The 15,008-nt window shown below is 30.4% G+C and overlaps 1 long non-coding RNA gene across 2 annotated transcripts in view; it reads right to left on the bottom strand.

The window, feature by feature from the left end:
• Positions 1-58: 58 nt before the first annotated feature.
• Positions 59-15,008, bottom strand: part of LOC127070153 (uncharacterized) — a 64,229-nt gene continuing 49,279 nt past the window's right edge. The window contains exons 9-10 of one of the 2 annotated variants that reach the window (XR_007784248.1): positions 1,304-14,991; positions 59-1,226 (exon numbers count right to left, since the gene is read on the bottom strand). This is a non-coding gene — a long non-coding RNA (uncharacterized LOC127070153). Of the gene's footprint in view, positions 1,227-1,303; positions 14,992-15,008 lie in introns of those variants that run through there. The other variant, XR_007784249.1, reaches the window with a different exon arrangement.

Here is a 15,008-nt window from a genome sequence, read left to right as displayed (position 1 = left end):
AATACATGTTTTTTATTATTGTATAATAACAGAAATGAATTCTTCGATAATTGGAGCAATATGCATTTGTTTACAAAAAAAAGATCGTAATATTTCGAGAAAATGTTTTCAAGTAATGTGGAAGTAGATATAAATTTCGACGAAAAAATTTTCTTACGACAGAATTGTTGACGATAAGAATTACGTAGTATTTACATGGTACGAAAATTGTGATACCATTAGTAACTAATAATATTAGAATACTATTTTTAAGTATAAGTTGGACTTACGAAAGAAGAAACATTGCGAATTTCGTATATGAATATCCGATTAATTTCATAGGAATTAGTCTTGATAATTACAATAATTATTATTATAATAATTAATTATATTACAAGTAATTACAGTTTTATGTGCTTATTTTAATTAAAAAAGAGACGAATTATTATTAGATTCTATTATAAGATATATATAAGATTCTCATTAGGATATTCCAAGATACATGAGATAATTTCCTTTGAACAAAGAGTATATATAATAACATAATAAAGTATATATAATTACATAATTATAGAAAAGGGGAAATTTTTTATCCCCATGCGTTCTAGTTAGAGAATTAGAATCTAGAAAGCTTGGTCTCACGGGACGACATGAGATTAACTTCGCCAGGGGAAGTCATTCCTTCTGTGATTTTCGATCCAGTAATACGCAAATGTGTGTCATACGCGAAATAATCCCTAGCTATTATACGTCCCAGAGAACAGCTTTACAAGTAATACAAACGGTTTAAACACGATTAGATTTAGTAGAAAATTTCATTTCTATATTATAAAAATGAAATTGATTCTGTTGATTCATAACATTTTAATTATTATTTTGTTGCGTTTAGGAGTAGTTGCTGTAGCATTTAAAAGGCTTCATCTGATTTAATTTCGATAGTTATATGATTGAAATGAACGAATGACTTCGATAAGTCTTAACTAATCTACGAATTTGGATCTATTTTAGAGATATACGAATCAAATTATATGGAAAATTGGATAATATACGTGACAAGTTACTTATATCTCATCTCGTTTATTAAAATCCAATATCAAGATCGATGATTGGTATAATAATGCGCTAGCAATGGCGTCACGTTGTCTCCATACACCATGCTTCTCTCGCCAACTTGGGTTTCATATCACGTGAAAGATTTGAAAAGAATTCTCTTAGAAATAGAAATACTTTCGTCGCCTTCATAAAATCTATGTAAAAATTCATTAAATTATTAGAAAATATACCTATGGTATAGATTTTATATTAAATAATGAAGATATCTTACCACTCGATAAACACACCATTGATTGATTTACAATTTAGATATAAGGCTACAGAGGAAAATGTTCACGTATCCTATTTGGATTGATGGTCGGGCGTTTTCACTATCCCTGTTGGACGTATCGTCGAATGTACGGAAGAACAGGAACTGACAATGTAAATGTATGTCACTTGGGACGTCGAATGTTTAATTATCACATTGAGCGTAATTGAAGTTTGTGTATCTTCTTTGGAAGGAATTACAACTAGCAATCAATTAGGCTCCATTGCAATATTTCTGGTCTATAGTAACTGCTTTCTCCTCCGTTTCGTCTCGTATATCTCCGAAATAATTAAAAATTCGTAGATTAGTTAAGACTTCTGATACACATTCATTCATTTTAATTGTATAATTACCAGAAATATATCAGATGATTCCTTTTAAATCGTACAGCGGCTTCTTCTAAACGCATTTTAATTAATAATTAAAATGGTATGGGTAAAGAGAATTATTTTCATTTCTATAATATATAATTGGAATTATGTAATAAATTGTATACAAATGGCCACTTATAAATTTATCCAATAGCGATGATATAAACGAATGTTGCGATGGAAACAATGATTCCTCGAGATTCATTAAATAAGTGTGAGGTTCTCCCGGAGAAGAAATAGTGAGAATATTGAAATCGTACTAACAGATTGATAGGTTGTGAAAATATTCTTTAGGACGTCTGAATTATATACAGATAGCAATTATTTTTAGTATGTAAATATATGGTATTCACTTACATGATATTCTTTGAAAAGTTAACGAAGGAGTGATTTCTATAGACGAGAATCATTCCTAAACTTCCTAAATTTCAATTCTCTAGCTAACAATGTTCTTTCTCTGTTCGTTAGGTAATTTGATAAAGTAAACAACCGATCCTAAAACTGGAGTAAGAGATTTTTAAAGCTGACACCAGTCCGTAATGAAGCTTCGAGTAGATAAGTAGATCCCTGGACTAATCAGTCCGAAAATCAGAAAAATAATATTCTTTGGGTATATATCGTTTGGTCGTTTCGTAACATACAATTAGAGGTAGAAAGAAATTTTCAACGCATTCATTTACTCATTTTTTTTTTTTTTATTAGGACAATGACAAAGTCTACAAACACGACTACATTACATGATATAAGATATAAATAGTGAAGAGCAATTTCAAAAAGACAAGTATAAATCCAGAAAAGAACGGTAACAGTGATAGTGATACCACCGAATATGAAAACAGGAAAAATTTCATAGATGATGATAAGGATGAAAATCCTGCAAAGCTTATCACAGATATCGTAGAAAATTATAAGGGATAATATTTTGTAATGAAATATGCTTTTCAATATCTACAAATTCATATAAATTAAAGATCATTACAATATATCCGTTAGTTCCACGGTCACGATATATTATATTACGTAAGTCAATGGACCACGATTACGCAAAAAATTACCATCTATTTGCTGACAGATAACATCCGAGAGGGTGCCGAACAAACAGAGTTTTTACATTCTATGCATCTTTATTGCTTTCACAGACGAAAAGCTAGAAGATGAAATTAATTAAGACTTCTCTAACGATCTCTTTTAATTTGACATATTATGATCTCTGTTTTACTACCATATCCATATTCCATAACAGAATATCGTTACAAATGCTTCTGCTTTATTTTTATTGATCTCACCCTACCAAATATTCACATTCCATGAAACGAAATTAATTCTCTTATTAATATTCTCTCATAACAAAAATATCTTGCGGGCGTTAATATACATATTTTTAATTCCTATGTGACAAAATCAGCCAAAGATGTTGTTCATGTAAACAATATCTTCTTTGGTCATAATACAAATAATATGGTGTGCAAAGTGACCAGAACGAGGTGTACCTGCTTTTTTATTATGATCCTAATATATAGTACCTTACAGGAACAAATACATTTATAAGAGAATATTTTCAAAGAATCCTACGTCAAAAACATATTCATCATCTATTATGGAATGTCAAGAAATTGACGTTCGAAGTTGTTCTCCAGTGTTATCATCTAAAAAGATTGTGCTTTAATATTTTTAGATCCTTGTTACAGTTTTTAGGCAATGACATGCCGCTTTATATTATAACTCGAATTTAAAAAAAGGAAGAACAGAAAAATACATATCCATATATCTTATGTGCGGACACTGAATTATATAATAACGATCGGCGGCATTTTACTATCAACGATTATCGACGGTTTCCTAAACATATTTGCTATTTCTTAGCTGTAGTAATAATCAACGTGCTGGGTTCGAAAGGAAGGCATTTCCTTTACAAACGTGATCCGCATAATTATGTTCCATAGCGTCTTCGTTACGTGGTTGCAATTAACAAGGAAGAAGAGGAAGAAGAGGACAAACATTTATAATGGTGTTGACGACGATCCTCAAAGTATTGCCTCAAGGTAATCGTCAATTAAAATAGCGCTGTATTACAAAGCTTCATTCATATGGTGATACGAGGATATGGAATATACGTTATTGAAAGGATTCAAAGGTAAGTGGCTTTAGATAGAGGATATAATGGAGTGTTATGGGAAAGATTTATCGTAGGTTTGTTTGCCGTTGCAAAGGGAATCTGGATTCAAATGGAACTGAAATGGTACTCAGGCAGCTTTATCATTGAAAATGATCAAAGCTGTGTATACGATCAAAGTATTCATTGTTCTTCGGGATAATAACGTTAGCCCGGACACGCTTTTAAATTATGCGTTAATATGTAGAGTACGTTTATCTCACCGTGTCATCGTTATACCGTCAGTTTATATTATTATTCAATATAATTAAAAAGAGAAGAAGTGTTTGGTTCAATGTTCCAAATTATTTGTCAGAATATTCACGTCATGTACTTAAAAATAATGTATAATGTACGTTTTTCAGAAATATAGGTATTTGGACGAACTAAATTATTACGTAGCGCAAATATCTTACGATTGAGATTTAATGAAAATGCATGTATGCGTTACGTTCTTCCATACGTATCGTCGTGTACGTTCGTGTTAAACAATTTGTTATTATCTTTCTCCACACACTGATGCTCTTATATTCTCTCATCCGCGCTAGAGCATGTAAGTGGGAATATGTCCGCGGTTCTGTGGGTGTGCGTGCGTATATCTCCTCGCTTATTTTGACGAAAGGTATTTTTTCGAAAGAAGAAAGGTATTTTTTCAAAAGAAGAAAGGTATTTTGTCGTTCGTTCTCCTCTTATTAAACTAAGCAGCCAATGCGATAATACGATTAGCAGTGTACTTCAATTAGCTATTTAGCTGCATTAATTAATTAGCAGATCGATGTACCACAACTAATTTAGTTCTTTCATACGAAGGAATACTTTTTCCGAAAAATTAATTCCCGACAGGAAAATTTCAAAGAACGATCCACTTATACTGCCAATTATCTGATATTTCATATATTCCAAACTAATTAGTTCCTCGGAAAATGTTACCTTAATCGAATCGTTCATTTCTCATTACGTATAACTCAGTATAGCAACGACATCATTATATATCTAGTAACATAATATTTCTAATTTATTCAGCATTTTCCTAATGTTTTACTCGGATGATTAAATATCTCAATAAGCGTACATATAATAAACATTTACATAATATTTCCCCCAACATAGTAAAGATCTATTATACTCCTTTCTAGCCATCGTTATTCGGTCAACCGATTTACATCGCACAAATCATCAGTTATAAATATTGTAGGAAGAGATTTTCCCTGAGATTACCATTCCTTTTAAATACAATATTCTGAATTCTACTTTCTTGGTAATGTCAACATTCTCTTCGCACAAAATAAATAAATATGAATAATTAAATGCCAAATAAATTAAATGCAAAAATAAAATGCCAAAAAATGAAAAATAAAATGCCAAAAAAATTTTCCTCAACTGAAAGTAGATAAACGCAATTCGATTTTTACATCGTGAAATGATCGAAAAGATACGAGTATGGAGAATCACATGGGGAATCAAATGGAGAAAACAGAATCAAGAAGAGAAAACAGAGATAAAAGCAAACAGAAATCTTCCTTTTACGGTAATATCGATCCAAAATTGTTGGTAACATTGTGAAGAGATAATTGGGGATCGTGAATATATGAAAAAGAGGGGATTAAACGAAACAGCGCATGCTCGAGTCAATATAAAAGATGTTAGGAGCCGTCCGCGGAAGTTGAATAAACTATTTATTCTGTTTCGAATCGTCCTACAAGCAACTTCCTGGAGGTTTCAAGAGAGGGACGATTTAGAATAATATGTAAGTTCCTGTCCATCGCGATAATGTTACTTATCTGGAAGGTTATAAAAAACGCGCTATCGGTTAGTGAAATCCTATTTAAATTTTATGCTACTTAATATTAACGCATTATACTATATTTTATACAATTTTGTGTTCAATACTACGATATACCGTTTTATAATATACTATAGAAAGATGTATAGTTTATTATCTTCTTGCACTATATATTATATCTAGCAATTTGTCTTGGGTATATTATTGTATAATATTAACCAGAGGAAATACTATAATTTGCGTTATTTGAACTAAAGCTTAGTGAATTGTTTGGAATAATATAAATATCCCTTGGAATGTTAATATTTGAGTCTCCTTTTCTAATTATCGGCTTGTTGTAAAACTGTGTTTCGATCTATCAATCGTAATGCATTATTAAGTACTAATTGTTTTCTTACAGATAGTCCTGCAAGGCGTAATTATTAATGGAGTTAAAACTATTTGTGCTAGTACTTGGTAAGTTCATTACATTCTGTTAAAAATTAGTTTATATATTTTCTCTTTTCTTTTGAATGAAATTTATGAATGAAATTTTCTCTATTCTTTTCAGATGGTAGACTGATTCGATATATACGTAAATACATGCATATACACACACACACACACATATATATATATATATATTTCACCGCACTGTGTACTTTGTACGTATTAAAGTCCAATGTTCATATCTATATTTATTTATATATTTGTCTATAAACTGATATACTCTTTATATATTTCTGAGAATCATATGGATATAGATAAATGTATAAATAAATAAGCTCATAATTTGCCTTCAATACGTATAACATAAGCAATGCGTTGTAAAATATATATACATATATATATATATATATGTATATATATACACATATGTGTATACATATATGTCATACGAACATCAGTAAACCACGGATGTAAAATTAAAGAGAAAATTGAAAAATAAGTCAAAATAAAAAATCAAGTTAATATTAAAGAAGAAAAGAGACATCGAGAAAAGAAGCAAGCTTATATGTACTAGGTAAGTGGACTCATTCTCAATTTCATATTTTCCTATATTTGTTTATATTGGCATAGATGGATCCTCCATTTTTGATAAATACGTGCTTCTTCTAAATATGGAGACAAGATTTAACAGAAAAACAAGAAACTAAAAGCTATTCGACGAAACTTAGAGCAATTAACATTTAATCGATACGGTAAAGAGTCCAAAGCGACGAAACTCCAAGAAAGAAAAGATGTTTAGCATACAAACCGTAGTATCTGAAAATTGGCCGCATATTTGAAATCGATTTTGGGAATCACCCGATACATTTTTCAAGTTCTTGATAAGTAGAATCATACTTGAATTTTATAATATTTAATGCGAGGATCCATTATCATAAGATTCTGTTCCACATTGCATGCTATACACAATAGTATAATTTTTTATATCTATCTATGAGTTTATATTACTGTCGTTATGTTATGCCCTATTTTATACAAGTTCAATTCCAATACTACGATAATATGTTTTATGGTAGATTATAGAAAATTGCATAGTTTCTTACTATTTTTTCATGCTATGGTTAACTGATCTTTATTATTATTAGTTACTATATTTTACCAGTGATTGATATTTTACTTGTTGCATAATTTTGAATTATGGTATAAAATTAAACTGAAAAGGAAGCGTAATTAGGGTTTTCGGGTATTTCTTTTTAGACTTTTATACGAACCAATCGAATAATCGTTTATGGATCCAACTGTTGCACACGTGTTGGATATTTCGTGATATTTTTCCGTATTTGGTATTTCGGTGATACTATCGATTGACGAGTCAAACATATCAGTTGAGTTGCATGTCTGAAACCAGTTATATTGCTTCTTTGCCGGTCAGTTAACCAATTAGAATAGAGATACATGATTCCATGTTTTTCTAACTATAGGGTTGTTATAAAAGTGTGTTTCAATCTATGAATCGTAATGCCTCATTAAGTACTACCTGTTTTCTTACAAATAGTTCTAAAAGTTCTAATTACAAATGGAAGCACAATTATATTCCCTATTACTTAGTAAGTTCATTACATTCTGTTTAAAATTAATGTATATATTTTCTCTTTTATCTACTACGTTTCTGAATGGAATTTTCTTTATTCTTTTCAGTCGAAAGGCGAATTCGATACATTCATTATTACATATATGTATCGACTTATATCTACATATATGTACACTTGTGTATCTATGTATTTTACAATGCCTTACTTATGCTATATATTTTATAGGCCAATTACGAACTTATTTACTTATCTATTTATCTATTATCTCGTCGATTATATGTGACATTTTAAAAATTAAGAAGGATATAAATAGATGTAAGTTGAAAAAGAAAATAGAAAGATAAGAAAGTGAAAAAAGAAATTTAAATTACGGAAGAAAAGAAGCGAACGAGTGTGTACTAGGAAAGTGAATCAGTTGATATGGAATTCATATTTTCATATATTGGTTTAGAATGCATCATTAGAAACTCAATTTTTGATAAACATTTACTTCTTCCGAATATGAAGACAAAATTCAACGAAAAAAAAGAAAAAAATTAAAAGCTAATCGACAAAACTTGAAGCAATTTATTTTTAATCGAGGCAACATCGTGTCTAAGTAGTAAATATTTATCAAAAATTGAATTTCTAACGATGCATCCTAAACAAATATATGAAAATATGAATTCGATATCAACTGATTCACTTTTCTAGTACACACTCGTTCGTTTCTATTCTTCTTTAATTTAAATTTCTTTTTTCACTTTCTTATCTTTCAATTTCCTTTATCAACTTACATCTATTTATATCCTTCTTAATTTTTAAAATGGCACATATAATTGACGAAAGAATAGATAAATAGATAAGTAAATAAGTTCGTAATTGGCCTATAAAATATATAGCATAAGTAAGGCATTGTAAAATACATAGATACACAAGTGTACATATATGTAGATATAAGTCGATACATATATGTAATAACGGATGTATCGAATTCGCCTTTCGACTGAAAAGAATAAAGAAAATTCCATTCAGAAACGTATATCAATTTTACAATGACTTACTTATGTTATACGTAATGAAGGCCATCTACGAACTTATTTATTTATATATTTATTTATTATTTCGTGAATTATCCTTGCCCTTTCTTAAATTAAGATGGATATAAATAGATGTAAGTTGAAAAAGAAAATTGAAAGATAAGAAAGTGAAAAAAGAAATTTAAATTCAAGAAGAAAAGAAGCGAACGAGTGTGTACTAGGAAAGTGAATCAGTTGGTATTGAATTCATATTTTCATATATTTGTTTAGGATGCATCATCAGAAATTCAATTTTTGATAAATATTTACTTCTTCCGAATATGTAGACAAAATTCAACGAAAAAAAAAAGGAAAAAATTAAAAGCTAATCGACAAAACTGGGAGTAATTTATTTTTAATCGAGGCAACATCGTGTCCAGACAAAACTCTAAGAAAGAAAAGATGATTAGTATATAAACCGTAGTACCTGAACATTGGCTGCATAACTGGATTCGATAATGGGATTCGCTAGTATTTTTCTTTATGTTCTTGATAAGTTGCACCTTATTTAAATTTCTGAATAACTAACGCGAAGATTCATTTTCATCAGATTGTGTTCTTTATATTGTATGTTATAGACAATAGGATAATTTTATATATGTGTCTATGAGTTTATATTAGTAACGTTATGTTATGCCCTATTTTATACAAGTTCATATCCAATACTACGATATATTGTTTTATAGTAGATTATAAAAAATTGCGTAGTTTCTTACTATTTTTTCATGCTATGGTTAACTTATTTTTACTATTATTAGATATTATATTTTACCAGTGATTGATATTTTACTTGTTGCATAATTTTGAATTATTGTTTAAAATTAAACCGAGGAGAAAGCGTAATTAGGATTATCGGAATTAGGATACTTCATTTTAGACATTTATACGAACCAATCGGATAATCGTATATGGAGCCAACTGTTGCACATGTGCTTGATATTTCGCGAAATTATTCCGTATTTCCTGTCTCAATGATACTACCTGTTGACGAGTCCAACAAACTAAGTGGTTTGCCAGGAATAGAATATACTCGTCGTAGCCATTAATATCCCTCTTTAATACTTGTCTGAAACTAGTAATTGCTTGTTTGCCGGGCAGCTAATCAATTAGAATAGAGATGCATGAGTCCATGATAAGAATACAAAGAGACGAACGTAGAGACGAGTTGTCTACGAGAGACACATATCCGCAACCGAACCGGTTTCGTTTGCTTTTGCGATCAAACCAATTAGTTTTTATTTTTCATCCATTTGCTTGAAACGAAAGTTCATTTCAGAATGTTTTAAGGAGATTCTGACATTTTTTCTGATAAAAATAAAATTCTGAATATGGATCCTAATTTTTAAATAAATAATTAGGATGCTGAGAAAATATAATAAAAGATTAATTGAACATTTTTGTTATTTTCAGAAAACTCTGAAGTGTGTTTAACAGAATAAAATATCAAGAGGATAGAAATATACACGTCCAGGAGAGTCGAGCACATAATTCAAGGAACCATTTAAGGGGAATATTAATGACTACGACGAGTATATTCTATTCCTGGCAATCTGCTGTAAGTAATTTTTCATTTTCTTGATTAGCGGCGAGTAATAATTATAATAGAAAAATTTGTGAAAATTCTGCTTTAAATTTCTAATTTGATCGTACCATATTCTTATTGCTTTGGAGACAATGGCCATAGAAATTGGTTTCCCATATCAAGTTGCATAAAACCAGAGAACTGTAACACTTGTGATCCTAATGATATATACGTCCGTGTATTATAAAGGAAACTTCTTTATATAATTATAATTATATTATATTTTATTTTATATAATTTTCTACTAATAGAAACAAAAAGCAATGAAGTGTTGTAAAAGAAGAAAACTTGTCATAAATATCTAATCTATATATCAATCTATCGTAATCATTGGAATGCATTACAAGATGTTGATCCTCAATCTTGTAGGCATCTATGCAAATTCTAGGAAGACTCAAATGAAAAACAATATGCAATGAACTTAAAAATGACTAACGAAGATAGTTCTATTTCCTTCTATTAATAATTACGTCTTTTGCAACTGACTGTATAAAAAAATTACCCTTGACTAAACATTCAGGTTGATGGATCGAAATAAAAAAATTCAAATATGAGAGCATCTTGTTTAAATTGATACGTATGATGCACATTCGATTATCGCGGCTGATCGGGGGCTTATATATTATTTTGGATTTTCTTTCATTTGAGTCTTGCGAGAATTTATATTGAAGCCTACAAGATTGAGGATCAACATCTTGTAATGCATTCCAATAAATACGATAGATTAATATATAGATAGATTTAACGCGATAGATTAAAATATTTAATAAATTTATTTCTACTATTTTTCCTACTCATTTTTTCTACTCTTTTTATTATTAAATCCAAACTATCGTAGATAATAATTTTTTTTTATTATTATGATACTTTTCTTTTTGATTATTTCTCTGCCTTTGTTTCCTCCTATGAATCATTCTGCATATTCATATCCTTTCGATCATTTTACTTTGTAATATCTAATTATGTCTATCCCCTTTTGGGGGAGTGACCTTTTTTTGGTATTTGGTTATTCAAATTTATTTATTTTTCGTAAAGAGAATATTGACATTACCAAGAAAGTAGAATCAGAAGATTCTATTGAGAAGGAAAGATTATTTCATGGCAAGGCTATCTTCCTAAAACATTTATAATTTATGCTTTGAGCCATGTCGATCGGTAAGTCGAAAAGTAAGATAGATTTCTACTATGTTAGGCGATGCATCATATCAATGTTATATTATACGCTTACTGAGAACATAAATCATTTGAATAATGCATTTGGGAATTACAAATATTATTTTACTATATAAAATATATTTTACTAAATATAGAATATACCATAAAGATAAACTTTTCTCAATTCCATCTCAATTCTACTTTGATTTATGTTCCACATGCAATGTCAACGGACATCCCCTCAACGGCCGTTTCGATTCGAATCGATTATTCCCTCTAGCTAAAGCTCCTCATCTATAGATCATTTGGAAAAGATATATTTCGTCTAGTCGTACGGCTATTCAAACGAATGATATTATGTCGAATTAAAAGGAATTGATCGAGAAATTCATTTCCTCCCAACCCGTATATTTTTCCGAATTTTTAGCCCTTTCGGGAAATTTTAACAGGAAATTTAAATTGGCTTGCGTAAAGCGCATTCAAATGAGATACGTAATAGAGAAAAAGATGATACAACGAAAAAAAAAAGAAATGAATATGGCGAAAGATTTTCTCTGAATCTGTATACCTTATTATCGAGTAATAAACGAAAAGAAATGATAGTTTCAAGAGCTAAAAAAAAGGAGAAATTAATTCTTATTGATAGTCAATTTTAAGCAAACAAATAAAAACAAAATTAATAGACAACATTCATTAGTTTATTTCAGATTATAAAGTGTAAAGAAAGAGAGAAAAAAAAAAGAGAGAAAAGTAACATGTCGAATTCAAAGATATTTGTTCAATAATAAAAGAGAAGTTCATTTCCCCTTAATTAACTTCATTTTCGACCTTTCCGTCCGAGTAAGCAATTAATGTGCGTATAACGTAATAATCATTTCTACACTGAGTCCTTTCGGTCGTTACCTCTCAACAAATCGATGGAACTTTATTGGCGCAGACGTGGTCCAACGACTCACATCAGAGTATATATTTTAAAAGTACTTATTAGTTTTTACGAAATCTATGATTAGTTTTCAAGCAATTCTCTTACAACATTTTCATCACTTTCATCAATGAGATCTCTTCGTTTCCTTGCTAGATGATATAACTATCCCTACTGTTGTATTCTTCCGAATTCATATTTATTTTTTCTAACGTGACTGTATGAATGCCTATCTGACATTCTTCTTCACTACTTATATCTTATATCATGAGACTTGTGCGTATTTGGGCACTTTGCCTTTCTCTTAATAAAAGAAAGAAAGAAAGAAAAAAAGAAGAAAAAAAAAATAGATAAATAAATAAAATGGAGATAATTGCATTTTACGAAATCACGAAATGATACATAACAAAAAAATAATACTTTCCTGGTTTTTTGATTAATTAGTCGAGGGACCTATTTATACTACTACAAGTTTTAATAAGAACTCGTTTCAGCTTTGACAATCTCTTTCTCCAGTTTTAGGATCGGTTGTTTGCTTCATCAAATATCACTATATATACAAGTTCTTCTTACAACCCTCCTTCAGCGGATCAGAGAAGAGCTCAGACTGTGGTGAAAGCATTTCTCATGTTCGGAAGTTATATCTACTTCCATTTTGCTTGAAAACATTTTTTCCAAATATTACCTTCTTTTCTTGTAAACAAATGAATATTGCTCAAGTTATCGAAAAATTCATTTTCGTTATTGCATAATGATAAAAAACTTGTATTCGGACAATATCTTTCTTCGTATTTCTTTCTCACCTAATATTACCTTCTCTTTCACGTATTTCACCTCCGAGAGAACAATTGAATTCGTTACTAACGAAATAATCAAATTACGAGGACGTACGAAAACAATCGGTTTTATGAAGAAGAAGTACGTTCACAACGATCTGGATGCTTATCCAGCCTGCTTAAAGAGAGCGATGAAAAGGATTTGTTTGTAATAGTACATGAGTATGCCTCGTACGATATAGTGATATTTGATGAAGTAAACAAGTATTCATAAAACTCAGGAAAGAGATTTTCAAAGCTGAGCTCACTTCGTATTGAAACTTCGAGTAGTAGAAAAGAATTGATTCAACATTTATCATAGACATCGTGAAAAATTATAAAGGACAAAATTTTGCTCTTTTTTGCAAAAATATATGATCCTTCATGTCTACAAATTTCCCTGTTAACGAGTATTGATCGGAATTTAACGATCTGTGCGTACGCAAAACCTTCCCTCGTACCTATCGTCAAGCACCATGATATTAAACGATGGATTGTTGTTCCTCTCCGTGCGCGCTTTTCAAGTGCAGCTCGAGTGGACGGGAATAAGTGGGCGTTTCTACGTACATCACTTCTCTTATTTTAAAAAGAAGAAAGGTATTTTTTCATGAGTTTCCCTCTCATCAAACGAAGCAGACAATTCGATAATAAGATTAGCGGTATAATTCAATTATCCATTTAGCTGTATCATGCAGTTATCTGGATAATTTGGACGTCAATGTACCACGACTGATTTAATTTTTCTATATAAACCGAAACATTTTCCTAGAAATTTACTCCCTATTGAAGAATGCAAAAAAATAATCCTAATTATCTAATATTTCGTATATTATGTTCCAAATCAATTTGTTCCAAAGAAAATAATCCACTACTCTGCAAAATAAGTAATCGTGCTATCAAACGATAAATCTAAATAGGTAATGGAATTATAGAGCTAATCTCCAATTATATGAAGGTAAAATAGGGGTTGTCCGCATACACGCACACAGGACCGCTCACTCATCCCCGGCTACTCGAACCGCCGCAGATAGTCGTGCACTAGAGCACCCGCAGATTGAGGGAGATAATACCGAAAAGTTTAAAACGAAGGTATTTCTCGATAAGTATGGGAGAACGTATTAAAAACAGATACTTTGTGCTACCGAATTCTTCGTCCAAATTTCAATATTTAAGAAAACCGCTAATTAAATATTACGAATATTCTTTAAGTACATGTCGTGAATGTTATGAGAAATAATATCAAATACAGAATTCAGCATTTCTCCTTTCTTAATAATATCGAATGCTTACTTAATTTGATTCGATGGAATAAAAATCACGTGAACGTGGATTTTCCATTTCACGTATAATTTAAAAGTATTTCCCTGTTAACGTTATTACTTCCAAAAACGGTGAATCTTTTGATCGTCCCTGTATATAAATTATTATGTATGATATACTTCCCTCAGTTTCATTTCAATTCCCATTTGATCCTGGCCCTGCGTGGAACGTCGACAAATCGATCTGAGTACAGTCGCTTATAGCCTACAGCTAAAGCCGCTCACGTTTCGATCCTTTGAAGAAGGTAAATCCCTCCCATTTCCTCGTACCACAGTTCCAAGCTTTATAAAACAATGCCATATTGATTTTTCCAAATTTCGTCGGAAAAACACAAATGTTCTTTTTCCTTTTGCATTTCCTAGGTATTCTGAATCACATAATGAACGCAAGAGGAGTAGCTAATGATGTTCCATCTTCATTTCGAATTTCCACCTTCTTGGACCACTCTTCTGCTTTCACGATTCAATGCACTATATTATAAAATACG

This window comes from Vespula vulgaris, chromosome 17 (assembly GCF_905475345.1).
Source record: "Vespula vulgaris chromosome 17, iyVesVulg1.1, whole genome shotgun sequence".
Taxonomy (NCBI): domain Eukaryota; kingdom Metazoa; phylum Arthropoda; class Insecta; order Hymenoptera; family Vespidae; genus Vespula; species Vespula vulgaris.
Note: the sequence above shows the minus strand (reverse complement) of the source record. Positions and strands in the feature narration are given on the sequence as shown.